We start from the raw sequence: 20,497 nt of genomic DNA on the forward strand, positions 1-20,497 counted from the left end.
GTCCTTGTCACACACCAAATCTGCCCACCAAGTTTCATCCAAATCCGTCCATACCATTGTGAGATATCCTGCTCACAGACAAACAAACAGACGGACAGATAAACAGACAGACAAACAAGGGTGAATTCATAACCTCCGTCCACCTTCGGTGGCAGAGTTACTTAGGTTCATAGTCTGGCAAGTAAATGAATAATGTGTTCGACTTAAAAAAATATGAACAAATTGACTTATTCACAGTGATGTTGCTCCACAATTTGGACGTTTAATATATTTTAAGTTAACGAGGACAAATGACCTCCTGACTTCTCCCAAACCTGAAAATGGATGCTACGAGGCTTCAATAGCTGCATCGCCCGAGACGTCACACACAAAAGCTTAGACAATATGCTTCCAGACCTTTAAATGGGAGAGGACGTGCCTCATTTTCACTTGTACTATATCTGTTACAATTACAGGGTGGTCACACAGGTAAATGTGATTAATTACACTGAAATAAACTTGTATAGTATTAAAACTCTTCATTATTTTATGTAATATACCGGGTGTTTTTTTTTTTCCTCCCTTGTACTCATTCATGGAGCTTTCACCAGATGCGACGCGTGGGGTTGTTTTTGTTTTTCTTCTTCTTGCTGCCGAATGTGTCATGTGCCACGTTTACACTTTTATTTGACGTCTTGTGACTTGTATCTGCTATTAACAACTTCATACTTGTTCATTATTTTTATTTTAACATTCAATGTTTAATTATGGGAGAAAATGTATTTCTCCATTTATTTTTTTTCAGCCTCAACAATTGCCCAAAGCTAAACGATTAGTCGGCTCCCCATACTGTGAATGGGGCTGTTAATGTGTTGTTGTGTGACTAAAATTACAGTATGTTGCCTAACCGTATTATTTCTGTCATATATACCAAAATAAACAGTCCTAGTATGTGTTTTAAAAGATTTTTAACCTGACTTGAAAGTTTCATTGAACTTTTTGTGTTGGTGCAAAAGTACACTCTTTCACTAAATATTAAAACAAACTCCTAAACTTTAAACTAATTCCCTTCCAAACTGTATGTGCATACTTTTCCCACAATGCAATACAGCAAGTGCATTAAGGTGTCCTGTTGGGATGTTTTTAAGAACTGATGACTCCTGAGTTTGATGGAATACTCCAGTGAGAGTCCTAATGTCCACCAGTGCAACATTGCACTTTGCCATACTGCTGTGTCCACTTGCAACTGCTTTGAGTATAATGACGTTGAAAATCTGTCATCACCACCACAGAGCTCTGACTTGATCCGAATCAAACCACTCTGGAGCATCTTGGAACACTGCTTGTATCCACTCTGAAAAAATAATGTCGCAATGTTAATGATGAGGTGTAAGCTTTGCTTGTTGCTGAAGTTAGGCCAATTCCCTATTGCGAATCGAATAAACAGTTGTGAATTGATAACCCTGCACATTTCCCTACCGTCTCAATAATAATAGTAAGACTGAATTATACCATGCTATATTTCCTTCAAACAGTCAACCACTCTGCTTTGCTGCCATCATTACAAACATTCTTTCAGTCTGGTTTAGCAATTACAATTTTCAGGATATTTGACATCAGTATGTTTATAATCCCTTAAATCACTCGCTATCTGCAATGCTTCCTTGGGTAATCATCAGTTAGCATTTCCTACCTCACCCCCACCCTTTCTGCTAACAACATCACTGTGTTGCATTTTGGATATCAGCAAAGAACTGTGATAGAATGACAGTCTAGAAACTACAGGGTGCCCCACAGAAAACCAGGAAATTTGGTAGAGTTTATTTCAAACAAAACAAAAGCAAACTTAGATGTAGTGTAAAACAAAGAGACACTTTATTTTCAAACAAAACAAAAACAAACGTTAGATGTAGTGGAAAATACAGCAAAATAAATCTCAAAATCTCAAATTTCCTGGTTTTCTGTGGGGCACCCTGTAGAACGGCACTTGGTAGAGTGCATGCCTCTGCCAGGCTGAACAGTTTACATTTTGTATGCCAAAACAAATCTGAATCCGAACCTGAACTAAAATTGAATCGTCTTGTTCTTGTCAACTTCCAAACTCGTCTACCAAGTTTTGTCATAATTCATCCACAACTTTTTGAAATATCATGCTATACAGTATATCATTTTTGGCCCCATCTCTCAATGGTGAAGAATGACTTAAGAAATTATTTTTAAGTCTCGTATCTGGATTTGGATCTTCACAAAAATTGAATCGATTTTGCACTGTCACACACCCAACCTCTCCACCAAATTTGACCCGAATCCATCCACAACTTTTTGAGATATCCTGTTGACAGACAAACAAACAAATAGACAAACAAGAAAGACATCATGCAGAGCACAATACTTGTGAAATCCCTTAAACAAATTTGACCTCAAAAATAATTGGTGGTTGAATTCAAAGACCAAACATGCAAATCCTCTTCAAATTTCAAGTCAATTGGATAAAAATTGACGATTTTAGAAATTTGGCCTATACTGACCTTTTAAAATTAACAATTTTAGAAATTTGGCCAATGTTGACCTTTTGACCTCAAATCATTGGTGGCTGAATTCAGTGACCTGATGTGCAAATCCTCTTCAAATTTCAAGTCAGTCGGATGAAAATTGACAATTTTAGAAATTTGGCCTATGTTTTACCTTTTGATCATTACACCTCAAAAATAATTGGTGGTTGAATTCAATAACCGAACATGCAAATCCTCTTCAAATTTCAAGTCAATCAGATAAAAATTGACAATTTTAGAAATCTGGCCTATGTTGACCTTTGACCTATGTTGACCTTTTTGCCTGTGTTGACCTAAAAATAATTTCTGCTTGAATTCAGTGACCTGATGTGCAAATCCTCTTCAAATTTCAAGTCAATCGGATGAAAATTGATGATTTTAGAAATCTGATCCATGTTGACGTTTTAAAATTAACAATTTTAGAAATTTGCCCTATGTTGACCTTTTGACCTCAAATAATTGCTGGTTGAATTCAGTGACCTGATGTGCAAATCCTCTTCAAATTTCAAGTCAATCGGATGAAAATTGACAATTTTTGGACATCTGACCTAAGTTGTTGACCTTTTTACAAACCTGACCTAAGTAAGTTGTTGATCAATTGTCTTCTTTCTTCCAACCAACTCTACCACTTGGGAGATTTTTTTTCATGAAGATCGGTTTAAAATTGTGACTGTGTGTGAATGACAGACAGACAGACAGAATAACACACGCAACCAACCAATATACTTGAAAAAGCTTCGATTCTCGCAAGTAACAGACAGACAGGGGTAAAACCATAACCTTCGCCCACCTTTGGTGGCAGAGGTAATAAACCACATGCATGTCGCATTATTCGATGCCTCAATATGCGGAATTTGGTAACAATGTAACATTTAAATTGGGGAACGAAGTCGTTATACATTACGTTAACTTCGCTTTCATGGAATTTTGAATCTCCAAATTATTCAAAAGATCATTTGGGTGGATTGAATAACGTACAGTCGATGGTTTGTCCTCGTGTTCATTTCATTCTGCTCCAGGTCGTTTGCACGTGCTTTTCATCCTGTACTTTCCGTGCTTCTCAAGCTTGGCTTGGTTTGAGCTTCAGTCCGTTGTGTTGATCATGCTTGGCACAGTACTGTGCAGAAGTTCACCCTTTTTCAACGTTCTTACTGCAATAAAAGTAAGTCAAGATGTCTGGAAAAAGGCCAATAAGTGCAAGTGAGAGCAGAAGTGCAAAAAGAGACTTTGGATGTAAAATTATATGTGTTGAGGCAGTTTGAAGTGGGCCAAATAGCGAAAGCATTAGGGCTTACTCACGCAGCGATCAGCACACATTCTAGTGAGTAGTCTTATTTCTTTAACTTGTTAAGCCTTCCCCTATAGCATTGGGGAAGGCATATTGCTGTTGTATGGTTTGTTTCTACAAATAGTGCCCCCAATTTTAATAGTACCACAAATTTTGTTATACCTAAACTAAACCACCACACAGACCACAATATAGAACCACCATAGAGTATTAAACCACCATATAGAAAAAAAAATTCCGCTTACTGCCAGTTTCCAAAATTTCCAACATGTTTCTCTGAGCCGGCTGGGACTTTCGGAATTAAATTTTGCATTAGTAATGTGATTAGAAGGTATGCAGGCTTGACATACCTTTTTTTTTGACCTTGACCGAATTTTTTTCCTAATTATGGACATTTTAACATTTTCACCATAACGTGACGAAGGTTTGTCCGATTGGACTAAAATTGCACTCGAGATATCATAGAGCAAGGCGCATTTACGCTTAATTTACATCATACTCTGCCGGGTTAAAGGTCAAAGTCTTAGACCCCTGGGAATACTAAACCACCATTCCAAGGTGTCAAGTTAACCAAGGTGTGAGGCAGGGGTGCCAGCCCAGAGGGGAGAGCCGTCCTCCATCGAGCAGCTGATGAAGGCCGTGTAGGTGGATAAGAGTTTCAGTGTGCCAAGGAAGGACCTTGCTCGATAGAAGATGCCCAGTCGGTGACTGGCTTTGGAGGCCAACTTTAAAGTGTGGTTTACCAAAATGGATCAGTACATGGCTGTCTGTGAAGCCCAAAAGTTTGAGTCACTTCACTTCAGGAGGATTTTTAAGGAAGAAAATGTGAGGGTTCACCAGACAGTCCTTTCAGAGAGACAGTTAGAGTGTGAGATTTGTCAAGGTTGAGAGCCATATTCCAAGTGCTTGACCAGCTCATGATTCTATCAAGGTCTACAAAGTGGAAAGAGGCTGCTGCCAGTTTGTCGGAAGGATGAGGCATGTTATGACAGAGGGTGGCATCATCAACAAAGAGATAAAGAGGATTTTGCTCAGAGTCAGAGAGATCATTGATGAAGATTAGGAATAGGACGGGGCCGAGAACGCTGCCTTGGGGCACTCCAGCCTTGACAGGGAGAGGAGATGAAAGGGTTCCGTTGAGAGCCACACGTTAGCTGCGAGAGTAGAGGAAATCAGCAAGCCATGTCATTTATGGAGTTGACCTTGTATGCCATAGGCAGAGTTTTGAGGGAAAGGCGGGCTGCCAGACTGTATTGAATGCTCGACATATGTCCAGAGACACAGCCCTGATCTTATGTGTGGCATTGAGTTCCTCCATCCATTGTTAGGAGAGCAGAAGCAGCATGTCCAAGGTACAGTGACCTGGTCTGAATCCAATTTGATGATCTGAGAGCAGGCCTATGGAGAAAAGGAAGGATTTGATATCAGCTGCGATGATGGATTCCATGACCTAGCTGACGATTGCAAGTAAGCTGATGTGTCTATTGTTAAGTCGATTGATTTGTGCACCTTTTTTTATCCCCTGCCAACCAACGAAGTTGGCGCGTGATATAGAAATGGGTTCTGTCTGTGACATTTCGTTTCTGGAGCTTAAATACAAATCCCCTCAAGATATATTTATGAAATTTGGTACACATATCAAGCAAGTGGTGAACTGGTGCCTTTTGATATTTAGATTTCCCCCAAAAAAATTTCTGTCACTTTCCATGGAAACAAGTTGGGTATTAAGAAATAATTGAGGTTAACCTTTGTTTCCAGAGCATAGTTGCAAAACTATGAACTATTTCTTTATGAAATTTGGTACACACATCAAGAATTGAACTGCTGCCTTTTGCTACTTGTCCTCATTTCCCATGGCGGGGGATATCGAAGACTTTGTCTTCAACGGATGCTAGTTAACCTCCGCCATCGAATATGGACGGAGGTTACTGTTTTCACCCCTGTTTGTTTGTTTGTTTGTTTGTTTGTGAACAGTATTACGGAAAAACTCCTTGACGGATTTCAACGAAACTTGGTGGGGGGATTAGGTATGGTCCAAGGATCATGCCATTCGATTTTGGACTTGGTCCAAATTCCAATATGGCCGCCATGGTGGCCATTTTGAAAAAATATTTGAATTTTTTTTTGCATTTCTACATGTTTTAAGTGATTTCCAACCCCCCCCCCCAAAAAAAAAATTGTTAGAGAAAAAAAAAATTTTGCACCTTTTTTTTCAAAAAAAATTCGATTTTTTTTGGGGGGGGGGCATTTCTACATGCGCGTCGATCTAGTTTAGTTTATTCAATCGTGGTTCAGTAGAGTCTGATCCGTTTTGACCCACAATGAATAGGATATCAGGTTCACTTATGTGACCCAGCAGTATTGGCGGTGGAGGTTTTGCACTCGACCGAGTGCTCCCCCTCTAGTTAACCTTTGTTTTGTATATCTTGTCAAGGCTCGTATGAGAGTGAACACACAACACACAAGAGGGGCGGGAGTGGGAAGGACAAAACAGTGGGGAACAGAGACATTAGGAGATCTGTGGAAGGGATGGGGCAGGGAACTGTGGAAGGGATGGGGTATTCAAGATGGACATTACAGGGACTTTCAGGAAGGAAAGCAGGGAATTTGAAGGAGGTGGGTTTGGGGTGGATTAATGGGGGTAGAAAAGATTGAGGATTTGGATGGGGGATGATGATAAGAGATGGTGGTAAACAGCTGTTTTGAAGGCCTGGAGGGAAGAATGGTATTGAACAGAGTGAGGGAGTTTATTCCAAAGGTGGGAAAAAAGAGGAATTAAGGAACCTTGCTTTTGTAATGTGGTGATGTTGGCTCTCTTCCAAGCAGATGGAAGATGACCTTGGGCAAAGGATAGGGTGATGGAACATGACCTTGCACAAAGCTTTGAGGGGGTGGGGTGAGGGGAATGCAGAAAGTAGGAGCATGAAGTGGAGGGATGCTGAGGATGAGGACATAGAGAAGTGTAGGGGTTGGGAGGACGCTGGCATGTCGAAGATGTTGGGCGAGGCGGTACTGAAATTGAGGCTTTTGATACCGTTCATGGACATGAAGGGGAATTCATGGTTGTGTGCAGCCAATCTCTTAAAACTGGACTTCTCAAGATTCCCAATCTGGTTATACAGAGACATGGGAGGGGTGAGATCAGTGGTTGTTGAAAGCTTGGAGAAAAGTATAGTGCTTTAGCTACAGGGGGAGGGTCGATGGACCAAGCGTTTCTGAAGGAGACAGTTTTGGGGAATAATTATTGTGAAGAAGATGAAGAAGAGGAATAGATGATGATGAAGAAGAAGAATAACAAACATGTGGGTGTTGCCGAATGAGAAATAAGGAAAGTAAAGTATTTTAAAATGTTATTAAATGCTTTTAAAGGAAGAAGTGTTTCATTCAATGAAGTTTCAGTTTGGAGGTATTGAGGAAACTCAGGTAAATATTGATTTTGACGCGATGGCGTATTGGGCACTTGGCTTAGAAGTTTGGAGTACTGTAAGAAGACAAAAAACCAATTTGAAAACATGAGTGGATGAGACATAAGATGGCCGGTCATGGCTAAAGGCGAAGTTAAATTGGCCACCATTATCTCCCAACAGTTCAGCATGTTAAGCCAAAAAACAAGTACAGGTATCCCCTGCTTAATGAAGACGTTCAGTACCTTTGTAACCCCTCGTTATGCGAACCTTCGTTTTGCAGGAGCTCGTTTTCCATTATTTCCAATGGGAAAATTACACTTCGTTTCCTAACCGTAATGGTTCAGTCTAAAAGCAAAACCATATGCTTGGTATAACTATGGTTTTAGTTGCAAGTGACATTATAATGTTATTATTTACTTAATAATAGTTAATCGGTGGAAAAAGGTATCGTACATCATACTTATCATCGCCACACAAGTGACATTGCACAATCACCATGACACTGTGACGGCTCCTTCGTTGTAGTGAATGAAGACCTTTGTTTCGCGATGAATAGCCCGAAATGAAACCATTTGTTGTGATGAACCTTGGCTCTGCGAACCTTCGAACCTGAACCTTCGTTAAGCGCGGGATACCTGTATATCAGCTTTTGCAGCAAGTTTCATCACTGAACATGCAAAATCATGACGCCACATTGCATGGCCGTTACATTTATGCTACCAGTGTCAACGGCCAATGAATGTCAACTTTATTGCTTCGTTTTTGGTTGTTAGCTCACCTGGACTTCAGTCAGGTGAACACATTTTATCGAGCGGTGTCCGTATTGTGAGTCAGTCAGTCGGTCAGTCAACCTGTAAACACTAGTCATTATCGCTCGAACCAAACACACGATTTTGATTAAACTTGGCCACAAGCTTCATATCTGATGTCAAATGAATGTTTATTGACTGCATCAAAATTTGCCAAGAGTCGTGGGCTTGGGATCCTAGGGTCCTGAGTTAAAATCCCACTTAGCTGTTGAATTAATACCAGGTGTGGTTGATTCTGCCTGTCATCCTTCTGAGGTTGGCAAAATGAGCACCAGTTTGCTGGTATCCTGTGTCAGAGTAGCGATCCGTCCAGGATTGTGCCCAATAGCCAAGGAGACTGCTAACGCAGCACCAACGCTCTGCACATTGTGTGGTCCCGATGGATGGATGGATCAAAATCGGCACTCATTAAGGGGGTCTACAGTGGGGGGGGGGTTGACCCCCCAAAATAGGTATTTGCTGTCTCCTCTGAAACGACACACAATTTTGATGAAAATTGACCACAATATTCATCACCCATGATGTGTCAAACTTTATCAACCGCATCAAAATCTGTGCTCATTCAGGGTATCTATGGGGGAGGGGGGGTTTGATCCCCCAAAATAGGTATTTGCTGTCTCCTCTGAAACTACACATGCAATTTTGATGATCACCCTTGATGTACCAAAGTTTGTTCATGGCATTAAAAAAAATTCAGAGTCTAAAGTGAACTACCGATTGCATTGACCTTCTTTGCTGTTGGGTGGCATGCTTTTCTTACACAACACCACATCGCTGCACGCTGGCTAGGCAATTCAATAGAAAAGATAGTTGGGAAGTGATCATTGTCATGTTAAAAATCACGATTTCTGAAACCAAATGAGTGTATGCTGTGACTAAAATGGAGGCCTGGCTATGTCACATTGTATTAGTTGGCCAACCGTCGGTTAATAACGGTCACCGGTTTACTTTGACTCAAAAATAAAGCTGACATGTTCTTGAACATGCGTTCTATCAGAGATGTATCACAAAAACTGTATTCGATATTTGTAATCCCATTGTTCAGACCATGAAGCCAGTAGCTGTCAGAATCTAAGAGTCATGAACCTCGCTGTATAAACTGCCATTCTTGTGATGCACATGATAGTCTGCCTGCCAAGGGCCAAAAATAAACTTTCGCGTCATTTTTTGTTAATGGCTGGCATCCATGTTTAAAATGTCCCTTGGGGTATGACGATCATCACCTGGAGGGATGCCATGCTGGATTTTTGCATTAAAAGTCCCTCAGAGGTCAAAGGTCGTCCAGTGGGCTTATTTCCGAAGTATCATATTAGTGCAGATTTAATGTATAAATAGGCTAAAAACTGTCCTATATCAAAGATAGATATGTATAAAACATATTTTGTTCATTTTAAAAGATTAAAGAAACAAATTTGGGTCAATGCTCAAGTCTCAAATGTCACAGACCATTGGTCAAAGGTCAAATGTAAGCTATTTCACAAAAATGTGTAATTGCTTGAATTTTTGTTTTTCAAACGACTCAATTTCACTCATTTACTTAATATCAAGAATAAAAAAAAAATACAAAATAATTTTTGATGGTTTTTAGAAATTATTTATTTCAACTTTTCAAATCCATGATTTTGTATTTTCAAAATAGCACTTGTGTATTTTCACAGGACCAGTGCATACTCAGTTACGTGAAGATATTCCACAGTTCATCATCGAGTAAACTGTCAATCTACAGCGGCCTCTAAGGTCATTGAAATTGCGCATCGATCTGCGTCACACGCACACTCGTACATGCAAATCTTGCTTTCACGATAACACCTGCATCTCGCCGTGCTGCATTTGGTTTTGCATCCACAGGTTGTGAGTTCAATGCATACCTTTGGGGTGGATGGCAGTCTCATCCAAACAACTTCAAGACCTTTACATCCTCCTTTCCATGCATTCGTCTCAGTTGCAGATCCAACTTCCGTTTCTGCTCTGTCTGCCAGCAGCCACATCTTTGCTTGGAAGTTCAATCTTGCCAAGTGAAGCTCGAGGGCAGTGATCTTCACTTTTTTTTTAGAGGGGGGCCACTTTTGCCGATAACACATCAGTATGAGAGCCACCACAATGCCTGCAGGACTCCATAATGGCTGCTATTAGGCCGCGCCCCCACGTACACTTCTTCGTTGTGGTTAACTGGGCTGCAAGCATAATTGTTTGTCCACTGCAATCTACTGATGTACTTATGTTACTTTTATGCTTCACTTTTGAACACTCATTTGAAACCATTGGGTCAATTTGATAGCATTTATGGCAGATGAGGATGGAGTGTTTTCACATGTGTGTATGTCAGCCACACGTAAGGGGCCGCACTTTAGGCCACAAGGGGCCGCCAGTGGCTCTTGGGCCGTGCAATGAAGAACAGTGCTCTTGGGAATCACTTGCTTGTGAAAGCCGCTCAAACTCTTTCCTGCCATTGCTGAATAAAGTGTACCTCAATTCATCCACACTTGGACTTTCCAGATCTTCACCGCCATACAGCTTACACACAAATTCTTCTGGACCTGAGATGTCATCCTGTCGACATCTTTGAAATGACAAAATCCCACTTTATATATCCAGGCTAAATCAATAAAGCTACTTTGGGGTCAAGAGGACGAACAAAATTTGCTTTGTGGCTGAGACACTTCCGAATGTCATGGAAAGATTGTCTTCTGGCAAGATACTTGGGGGGTACCTCTGTACAATTATTTTCTTCAACAATCTTGATGTATCATGCTAGCCCAGCTTCAAGGCTTGTGCAGAACTCTACTAACCCTAACGGCTGGCATCTTCCTCTGTGTTTGTAGACGACTTGTCAATTTTATTTTTCTTTAGTCTGTTAATATGCATCGAAGATGTGAAAGAACTGCAGCATGTTTTGTGCCATTTTATTCTGTTGCTGTTCCATGCAAAATCAGGTACAACATCCAATCTGTTGAAAAGCGAGAAATTTGCTCAATCTCTTAATTTTCTCCTTTCCCGTGCACACCTTCTAACTCTGTTTACCCTCCTCATAAGGAAACCACAATGTTTCTTTCTTAGAAACTTGACAAAGGATACAAAGTCCATATGATGTTGACAAATGGTCAGATTTTATATTTAGAACTGCAGCGAGATTGACTTCCATGTTTTTTTCAAAACAATGCTTCAAACATTACCTGAAATAGAACAAATAAGAATTGCTGTTAATATTTGATATGTTTCTTGATTTTATTCAAAACTTTTGTTTGATTCCATGCAGAACTTTCAGAACTTTCATTTTTGTCTCTGGTAATACCGTTATCAACCAAAATTAAGCAATTTTTTGTAAATTCCAATTCACTAATTGCGTTGATTTGATTTGTAATGCTATCATTTAAGTATCTGACCATATTTTATAGAATCTGCACACTTATTTAATTGATAATACAAAAGGATTGGCAATATTTAGGATAATTAAGTGATTGGGCATTCATCCTATCGTGAGCTTTGATAAATTATGACTTCCTATTTCTGGAAGTGTTTTCTAATGAAAACATATCTGAAAACTAGAAGGGCACTCAGTGGAGCGCATACCTAAGCCCTGTAATGCCTGATCCACAATAACATATCTGGCCCAATACATTTTTGAAATATCATGCTATATTGTTACGGATTTGGAAACCTTTTGCGCACAAACAGCCAGAGTCCCCATAGTTCAGTTATTTCGATAAGTATGTGTATAGTTAAAATCCATCCCCTATGTCTAATGGGAATTTCTTGTGTGCGCTGTGAGTTATTTTATAGTCCGGTTTTATACATCTACTACAACAACAAAAACAACAGCGGCACCGTCCCTCACTCAACCCGGTCACCATTGCCCACGTGTTTTTGGCTGAAGGCGTGGGCAGAGCCTCCGTCACCTCAGATCGAGGCTCCGCCCCAAGGAAGGGCATGGAGCGTTTTCCTCCAGCCAATGAGCGAAGGGTTAGCATCGCACGCGCGCCCCAGCCAATGGGAGGCCAGCGTACCGAAAGCCACTACGGAGCCTCTTTGGGGGGCGGGCCTCTGAGATGCCTTGACACACCCCCCGCGACGCACCGTCCAATCGGGAGGCGAGTGGCAAAAAGAAGAAACATCGCTCCCTCCTCAAGAGAGGTGTGAAAAAGACGAGAGGACGGCAGACAGTGGTGGTCGTGGTTCGAGCAGTCTGCGACAGTGGTGGTCATGGTTTGAGCAGTCTGCGGTCCTTTGATGGGCTCACAGTGGTGGTCGTGGTTCGAACAGTCTGCGGTCCATTGGAGGGCAAGTCTGGTGACCAAGCAGCCAGAGTCGTGGGCCATGGACTTCAGGTTGTGGGTTCGAATCCCACCGTGGTGGTTTGGAGTCGGTGTGACCGCACGAGGCAGGAAGGTAGGCTCTGGTCCCCCAGCTGAACTGTCCTCCAAGGCGGGAGGACCGAATAATGACCCACTGGGTCCATTTTCTTTTGGGTGTGTGTGTGTGTGTGTGTGTGTGTGTGTGTGTGTGTGTGTGTGTGTGTGTGTGTGTGTGTGTGTGTGTGTGTGTGTGTGTGTGTGTGGGCCCGTCTTGTAAGTAGAACTGAATAAGTGTTTTGGATCATTGTAAATATTCCTTGCTTGCATAGTCGCGTTAAGTCTTGCTTTGTGTCTTCATTTTATTGTAAATAAACAATTGTAGAAATGTTCCCAGTTAGTTTCCGTCCCTTCTTGCATTGGTCCAGCATGGTTCGGATCTGAGTTTAGGCGGGGTTTTATCCCCGATAATCCGTTCATTCCAGCCGCCACGGCTTTGGCAGTTTCCGCTCGGCTGCACCCGAACCTGAGTTGGTAGTATGTAGTTGGAACTCTACGGCGGTCGGTAGAGTGACTCGGTTCGAGCAAGACGTGCCGAGGGCGTGGTTTCCCCGGTAGTCAAAATTGTGTAGTTAATGAGGTAAATTGGTTATAGACAAATAGACCCTACGCTACACGGTTGAGATATTGGCGTCCATGGTCGGTTAAGCGACCCACCGCGTCACGGAATTATCCGAAGCAATGGCCTACAATTCCGCGGAGTCTGGTGGGAGACGACGAACCTCCCCCACCTCGTGGTCATTCTCGCCACCGACCCCAGGCCCGCAACAGTATGTTGGCTTGGTGTGCTGCAAGCCGTGACGTATTAAACAATAAACACAAGGGTTTGTGGGTTGTCCAATGAGAGTGAGGCCCGGAGAAACTTGCAGGCATCGTTGCAAGCATGGGAGGAAATGTGCGATGCGATTTTGCTGGCATCTTGCAGGTCTCAAAGGAAAGAAGGACCCGAACAAAAGCAAGGAAACTCGTTCAACAATTAAACAAAGGAAAGGAGCTTAACAAAATTACATGGTTGTCACAAACCCTGAGCCTCCATTTCCTGACAGGAATATTTCTTTTGTGTCGGCCAACATTACAGATGTATGCCTAATAAGTTATTCTGCTTTGTAGACCTGCGAGTTCATATCCCCAAATAATAGCCATTCTTGCAGAACCATGCAGCATCATAAGCGTCTGCTCACCAAGTTAAAATTTTACACGACAGCGGCGGTTTACAGCTGAAAGCATTCTTCCACTTCCCCATTCATTCATTGCATCGCGCATGCAAGATACTGGAGACCCGTGGCAAGTCGTGTACGTTTCAAGGCAGGTTTAACAGGTTGCTGCTCCAACACAATGTGCTGCCAAAACAGCTCTCATCCACGGAACGGATTTAGAAATTTCTTTGAGAGTACGGCACACGATGGGCTCCGCTTTCTGAAAGCTATCATGGGGTATTTTACATCCACCAGTGAATTCTCACTCATGGGACAGGTAGCTTGCAACCTTCCCCTCTGAGTAGGTAACTTCCTCAATGGTGCGAATACCTTCCTTGTGACACGTCTCGGTGAGGCTTCGCCCTCTATAAGTGACAGTTCTCAAACTGTAGAAGCTGGAATTCTGTACTTGCTGTGTGGTGGAGGACAGCAAGACAAAAGTTTCCTTACCTTGCATTATTTAACCACAGCTGGAGGAACACCTCACTGAACCGCTGAGACAATTGTGTGAGTGCTTTCCCTTGATGGAGAACGCATGCATCTGGATCCGCAATCCTTTTGCAGACCTTTCTGCATCACACATGCCACAAGTTTTGCTAATAAAAGAACAAGAAAATATCCTGGACATCTCAACTCTGATAAGCAGGCTCTCTCTTTTTTTTTTGGATCCAAATGCAAGCGGAGTTACCTGGATCGTGTGGAAGAGAATTTTCTTCACCCACAGCTATCAAGTAAAAAAATCTTGTCTACCTCTTTGTATAGAATTTTATTTATTCGTATGCAGCCTGCGGCTGCTTGGCTGCATCATTTTCTGAGGACACAGCTGTGCTGCTGATGCAATGCCCCATGGTACCAACACACTGGTACTCATCTTGCCAACCTCACAAGGATGGCAGGCTGAGTCGACCCACCCAGTGATAATTTAATGAGTAGACAAGGGCTTGAACTCAAGACCCTGAAATCATAAGCCAGCCAGACCGACCATCATTCCAACACCAGGCCTTTTGTAAAGAAAACGACTTGTGACTCAAATTGTTTTATCACCAATCATTCCAAACTTTGTGCGCTTGTGCATCCACAAACAAGCGCATCTGTCAGAGTGATTCGAATTACTCTCATTATTCAGCTATTCTTTAAGTTGGTCATTTAAACTGGAATCATAAATTATATGAGTATTCTAATATGAATGTCAATTGTACTATTTGTATTGTTTGTTCATTCCTTCCTTGTGGCACGTACCTTCCTGATGAATGGATAAACCCTGGTGTTGGTTTAAAGGTTAAGTTCGTGGGCTTGTGATCCTTTTGATCCAGCTTGCTGGGATGATTGAGCCATTTGAGTATCCTTTGTCGGAGTGACGACCTGTCCAGGATTGTGCCCAATAGCCCAGGAGACTGCTTAGGCAGCACCAGTGCTAAACACAGAGTATGGTCCCAATTGATGGATGGGTTTGGGGTGGATTATGGGGGTAGAAAATATCCGTTTTGGATGGGGGAAGACAAGAGATGGTGGTGAATAGCTGCTTTGAAGACCTGGAGGGAAGAGTGGGATTGAAGACAGTGTGAGAGTTTATTCCAAAGGTCGGAAAAAAGAGGATTAGAGGAATGAAAGTGAAGGTGATCAGTGATTCTTGATTTTGGTAGTTTTACCAGAAGAGGGTTGCTGGTGGACCTTGAGCGCCCTGCTGAAATATGGGAGCACAGATCGCAGACAGAGCGGGGGGGGGGGTGGGGGATGAGGCCAGAGACGAGACTGTACAAGACAGAAATACCACTGACCTGCCTGCGGTGGGAGATCCAAAGACTCAGCCTCATCGCAGGAGACACCAATGATCCTATATGCCTTGGTTTCCACAGCGTGAAGCCAAGAAAGGTGAGAGGCGGGAGCACCAGCCCAGAGGGGAGAGCAGTACTCCATTAGGCTGCGGATGAAAGCTTTGTATGTGTTCAGGAGCTCAGGTGTGCCGAGCAAGGACTTTGCATGATGGAGGATGCCCAGTCAGTGACTGGCTTTGGAGGCCAGCTTGGAAATGTGGCTTTCCCAGGAAAGATCATGGCAAATCGTGCAGCCCAGAAACTTGAATGAAAGGACTTCTTCAAGAGGATTGTTGAGAAAGTACAGGGTGGGACATTTATATCCAACGGTCTTATTATCCTTATAACTTTTTTGTTTCTCAACCAAATGAAATAAAATTTCTATACAACATAGGTTTTTCGAGTTTTTAAAATCAATTTTGATTCTTTATTTCTTAAAAATTACATCAGACAATGGGCCCCTTTCGAATTTGTGCATTCATGACAGCGGATCATCATATTGTTCAATACCGCAAGCAATGTCTCTTAATCAATAGAGCAAATGGTTGCAGTGATGTTTGCCTTCAATTCATCGATCGATGTTGGATGTTCCTGATAAACTTTGCCCTTCAGAAATCCCCATAGGAAGAAATCTGGTGGAGTTAAATCTGCCAAATCAATGTGTGCCTCATCTGTCATGATGACCTAGTTTGTGAAAATGGCATTCTCATTACATTTTAAAAAGAATTTAAAAAAATGCTCATTGCATTTGAAATGGTCCATCATTAAAAACTTTCAAGTATTATCTCTAAAACAAAGAAAACAATAATTAGTTATGCCAAGACTGCTTCCGGCGAGAAAGATTGCAAATGTGTCAGATATAAATGCCCCCACCCTGTAGATGGGGAGTTTTCCAGACGGCTCTTTCGGAGAGACATCGTGAGAGTGTGAGATTTGTCCAGATTGAAAGACATATTCCGAGTGTTTTACCAGCTTGTGATTTTATCCAGATCTGCAGTGAGCGAAGAAGCTGCTGCTTGCTGGTCTGAGGGATTACCGATGGTACGGCAGAGGGTGGAGTCATCAGCAAAGATATATGGAGGATTTTCCAGAGAGTCGGAGAGATCATTGATGAAAACCAGAAAAAGAACAAGGCCGAGAACGCTGCCTTGAGGAACTCCAGCCTGAAGAGGAAGAGGGGATGAAAGAACTCCATTTTGGGCCACAAGTTGGCTGCGACAGGAGAGGAAGTCTGCGAGCCATGAGTGGAGATGGCCTTGGATACCATAGGAAGAGAGTTTGGTGAGCAGGGCAGGGTGCCAGACCGTGTCAAAAGCACGTGATATGTCCAGGGATATGGCTCGGATTTCCTGTCTGGGATTGAGTACCTCCATCCATTGCTGGGAGAGCAGAAGCAGCATATCCAGGGTAAAGTGACCTGGTCTGAATCCAAATTGATAAGCGGAAGTCAAGCCATTGGAGAAGAGGAAGGATTTGATGTCTGAAGTGATGATGGATTCCATAACCTTGCTGATGATTCGGAGAAGGCTGATTGGTCTGTAGTTGCAGCGATCTGTTTTTGCACCTTTTTATGCAGGGCAGTAATGTTTGTTGATTTCCAAGCAGATGGCAGATGATCTTGAGCCAATGAAAGGGTGAATAGAACAGAGAGAGGGTGAGCTGGAGCAGAGGAGTAGGTTTTTAGAACATGTGGGCTGATGCCGTCTGGACCGGTTGCAGAATCGGAGTCGAGGTTTGACAGCAAGCTCTCCACCTTCTCAGGAGAAATGGACACAGAGTCCAGGAACAGTTGGGTGTGACTGGTTAAGTTGGCTGCATAAAGCAATGGATTTTGGACACAAGATTGAGAACCAAACATAGTTTAGGCATTCAGCCTTTTTGCGTGCAGTGTCAGCTGTGCGGCAATTTGAGGTAAAGGAGGGGATGGAGGGGGAACATACACCAGAAACACTTAACCACATGCCACCAGGATTTGGAGGAGGGAGACAGGTTTGAGAATTCAGACTTGGGATTAGAAAGCTGTTGTTTCCTGGCTCTCCTAAAGGTAGACACACTTGTTGCTAGTTTTGTGGAAGGAACTGAGATTGCCCTCAGTTGGATTTGCCTTCCATGAGGCAAAGGCAAGTTGTATCAGGACAACTGCCTCGCCACAAGCTTCAGTGAACCAAGGGCGGGAGGAAGGATATGACAACTGAAGATGAGAGGGGATATATCTTTGCATGCTTCTTGTATATTTCATAAGAGTAGGCCTTTGCTTGCACTTGTGCCATGGAAAATGGAGTTTAAGTAGTGGTATTATGTTTACCAGACGTGGTAACGGAATGGTTAGAGTGTCTGCTCTGAGTTTAGGATGTTGCCGGTTTGAACCCAAGCTGAGCCACACCAAAGATTTAAAAGTGTTATGTGCTGCTTCCTTTACCAGCTTCACTGGTGAAATGGTTAGAATGTCTGTTGTGAGTCTGGGAGTTCAGTGATTCATGCCTTGGCTAACTCATACCAAAGACTTTGAAGGTGGTACATGCTGCTTCCTTCCTAAACATTTGGCATTTAAAAGGATAGAGCATGGTCAAACAACCATAAGTTGGTAATAATAGTGCAGGCTTTGATGGGCCCAATGGCTTGCTCCTGTGTAAAAGTTCCTTGAAAGGGAACTTGTAATTTAAATTTCATTTATATAATGGGAAATGTTTTTTGTTTTGTTGTTGCTACTGTTGTTTTCAGGTATTGAGGCTTATGGAAGAGCTTAAATGACATCGGGTGAAAGGCTAACAAACCGACAATATGGCGAAGAGGACAGGTAGACAAAATCGAGGGGAGCAGTGTTAAATAGTAATTTAATGTCAACTTTCCAATCACTGAGAAAGGCAAGGTGGGAAAAGAGAAAAGGGAGGGAAGGAATGTCCTCAGGAACCTGAAATGCATACCTTGTTTTGTGGTCGGGAGAGGCAGGTGGCCAATAATAATGCGATAGCATGTCGAGGAAGGGTGTCCTTGATCCTTGACCCCTTCTCCCTCCTCCCGCCTCCACCTCTCAAATACTACAAATGCCGGCTCCCTTGAAACCCAGGAGTTGCTGCTGGTACGAACTCTGAGTTTTGTTTCTTTTCTTTTTGGTTTCTCAGAATACACCCTCACTTGCACACAGTACAATATTTATTGGGTAGAAATTTCGCTGATGTGAATGTCTGTCTTCCCAAGTATAAAGAAGTTGTTGAGTAAGAAAAAGTGGAATTCCTCAATTTATTATTTCCTCCCTCCATGTGGTATCCATGGGGAGTGCATGTTACTGGAGGGGGTACCCAGCGCTGCTTGGCGAGGTGAGCTTTTACCAGTGGGGTTTCGATACGTGTTGGACATTGAAAAACGATGGAGTTATTCGCCTTTTTGTTTACCTTTTTGCCTGCGGGCCAGCGGCAGCACTACCTGACCCCACATCCCAATATGCACTATATAGAGGCCTTTGGTGGCCTCAAAACGGACGTCAAGGCCAACGCTTGGTGGCTTTAAACCTTGCCTAGATTCTGAAGTACCTACACCCAAAAATTTGGGGCCTCTTGGTGCTACGGTTCAGCCGTGAAAGAATAACATACAAACACACAAGCAAACACTTAAATTAAACTTAAATATTTATGAGATTACTCGCTAAATACGACTTTTGAAGCAAAATGGAAACTTTCGGGTTTATTAATTCACAACCATTTATTTGATTTTTTAGTACAGTATTGGTTCGCCCACCTTTTTCAGTAAGCACAGCTCAAGCCCCATCGCTCTGATTATTTCATTGATTTATTTATTTATTTTATATGATGCATTACATGCCATTTCTCATTTGGAGAAAAGGAGAGTTGATTGGTGGTTTGGGATCTGTAGTCTCTTGCTCTCAGACAAGTGTTCCAAGTGGTTCAATTGGTTTTAATTTCAGGATGTAGGTTGTCCATTGCTCGTGTTCATGCTGATATAGAAAGGATGCTCAGCGCCATTGTGCATCGAGAGATGGGACCCAACATTGCATAAAATATGTGCACAATATGAGTGACCATTCATCATTCCCCTCAGGACAACCAAAGGACCCTTTCAATATCATCAAAAAGACCGTTATGATTCCTCCACGACATGTCACCACTGGGACAACACAGTCATATCTGTCGTGTTTGCCGAGTTGATGCCAAATCCTGACCCGTGCATCACGTGCAGACTATGTGTATTTTATATGATGATGATTCATCACTTTACACGACGTAGTTCCACCGTTCAATCCACCACCTTTGGTATTTCTGGGACTACTTTAGTGCATGCTTCACATTCAGGTTCTTGATCCGTGGCTTGCTTCCGAGTAACAGCCCTTTCAGGACCACCTTGACCGTGTAGTTTATGTTGAATCGTGAGTCTGCAGTCCTCCGTTGCAGTTCATTCCTTGACTTTTTGAATTGTCGATTTAGAGTTGGACAAGTGCTGACTCTTTACCATCACAATTTTGATCATTCTGGTTGGATATATCAATTTTATTCAGCCTCTCCTATTTTCAGAATTGCTATAACCCGTTGCCTTCCTTTTTCTGAAGGATGTGACTCATCGCTGACTTGGGAAGGCCGATTGTGATAGAAGTTTTGCAAATAACTCACATCCCTGATCTGACGCTCAATAACCTTTCCACACTGAAAGTCAGTTCTTTATCTCATAGTTTCTTGATGACAACCGAGTTTCAATGCCTGCTGCACAACTTTAAAACCCAATACTTACGGTCATATAGTATTAAAGTGAACTAGCAGGAGTACCCGACATTGCCCGTTGCTGTTCTAATCGTGTTGGTTGCTGTTCGTGTTGGTTTCCCGTTGCTGTTCTAAAACACATCCCTACACCCATTGGGGAATGGGGTCAGGGTGTATTTAATATCGTGCGTTTATTATATATAAGGAGAGTGTCTCACAGCGAATGTGGGCATTTATTACCTTCCACATAGCTACAACGGCGTCTGCATTAAAAGACGAAACTTTTATTTCTTTTTTTTTAATTTAAAACACTCGCCAGCACTCGCTGATGAACCTCTGAAAGTTTGATGAAGATATGTTTGGCCATCTCTGGGAAAACTGGCAACACACACAC

The 20,497-nt window shown here is 42.4% G+C and overlaps 1 protein-coding gene across 6 annotated transcripts in view; it reads left to right on the plus strand.

The window, feature by feature from the left end:
- TCF12 (transcription factor 12) overlaps window positions 1-20,497 on the plus strand; it is a 359,298-nt gene that overhangs the window by 187,013 nt on the left and 151,788 nt on the right. The gene's annotated exons all lie outside the window — the stretch shown is intronic.

This window comes from Eptatretus burgeri, chromosome 11 (genome assembly GCF_056783735.1).
Source record: "Eptatretus burgeri isolate ZD-2024b chromosome 11, Ebu_testis_v1, whole genome shotgun sequence".
Lineage (NCBI taxonomy): Eukaryota > Metazoa > Chordata > Myxini > Myxiniformes > Myxinidae > Eptatretus > Eptatretus burgeri.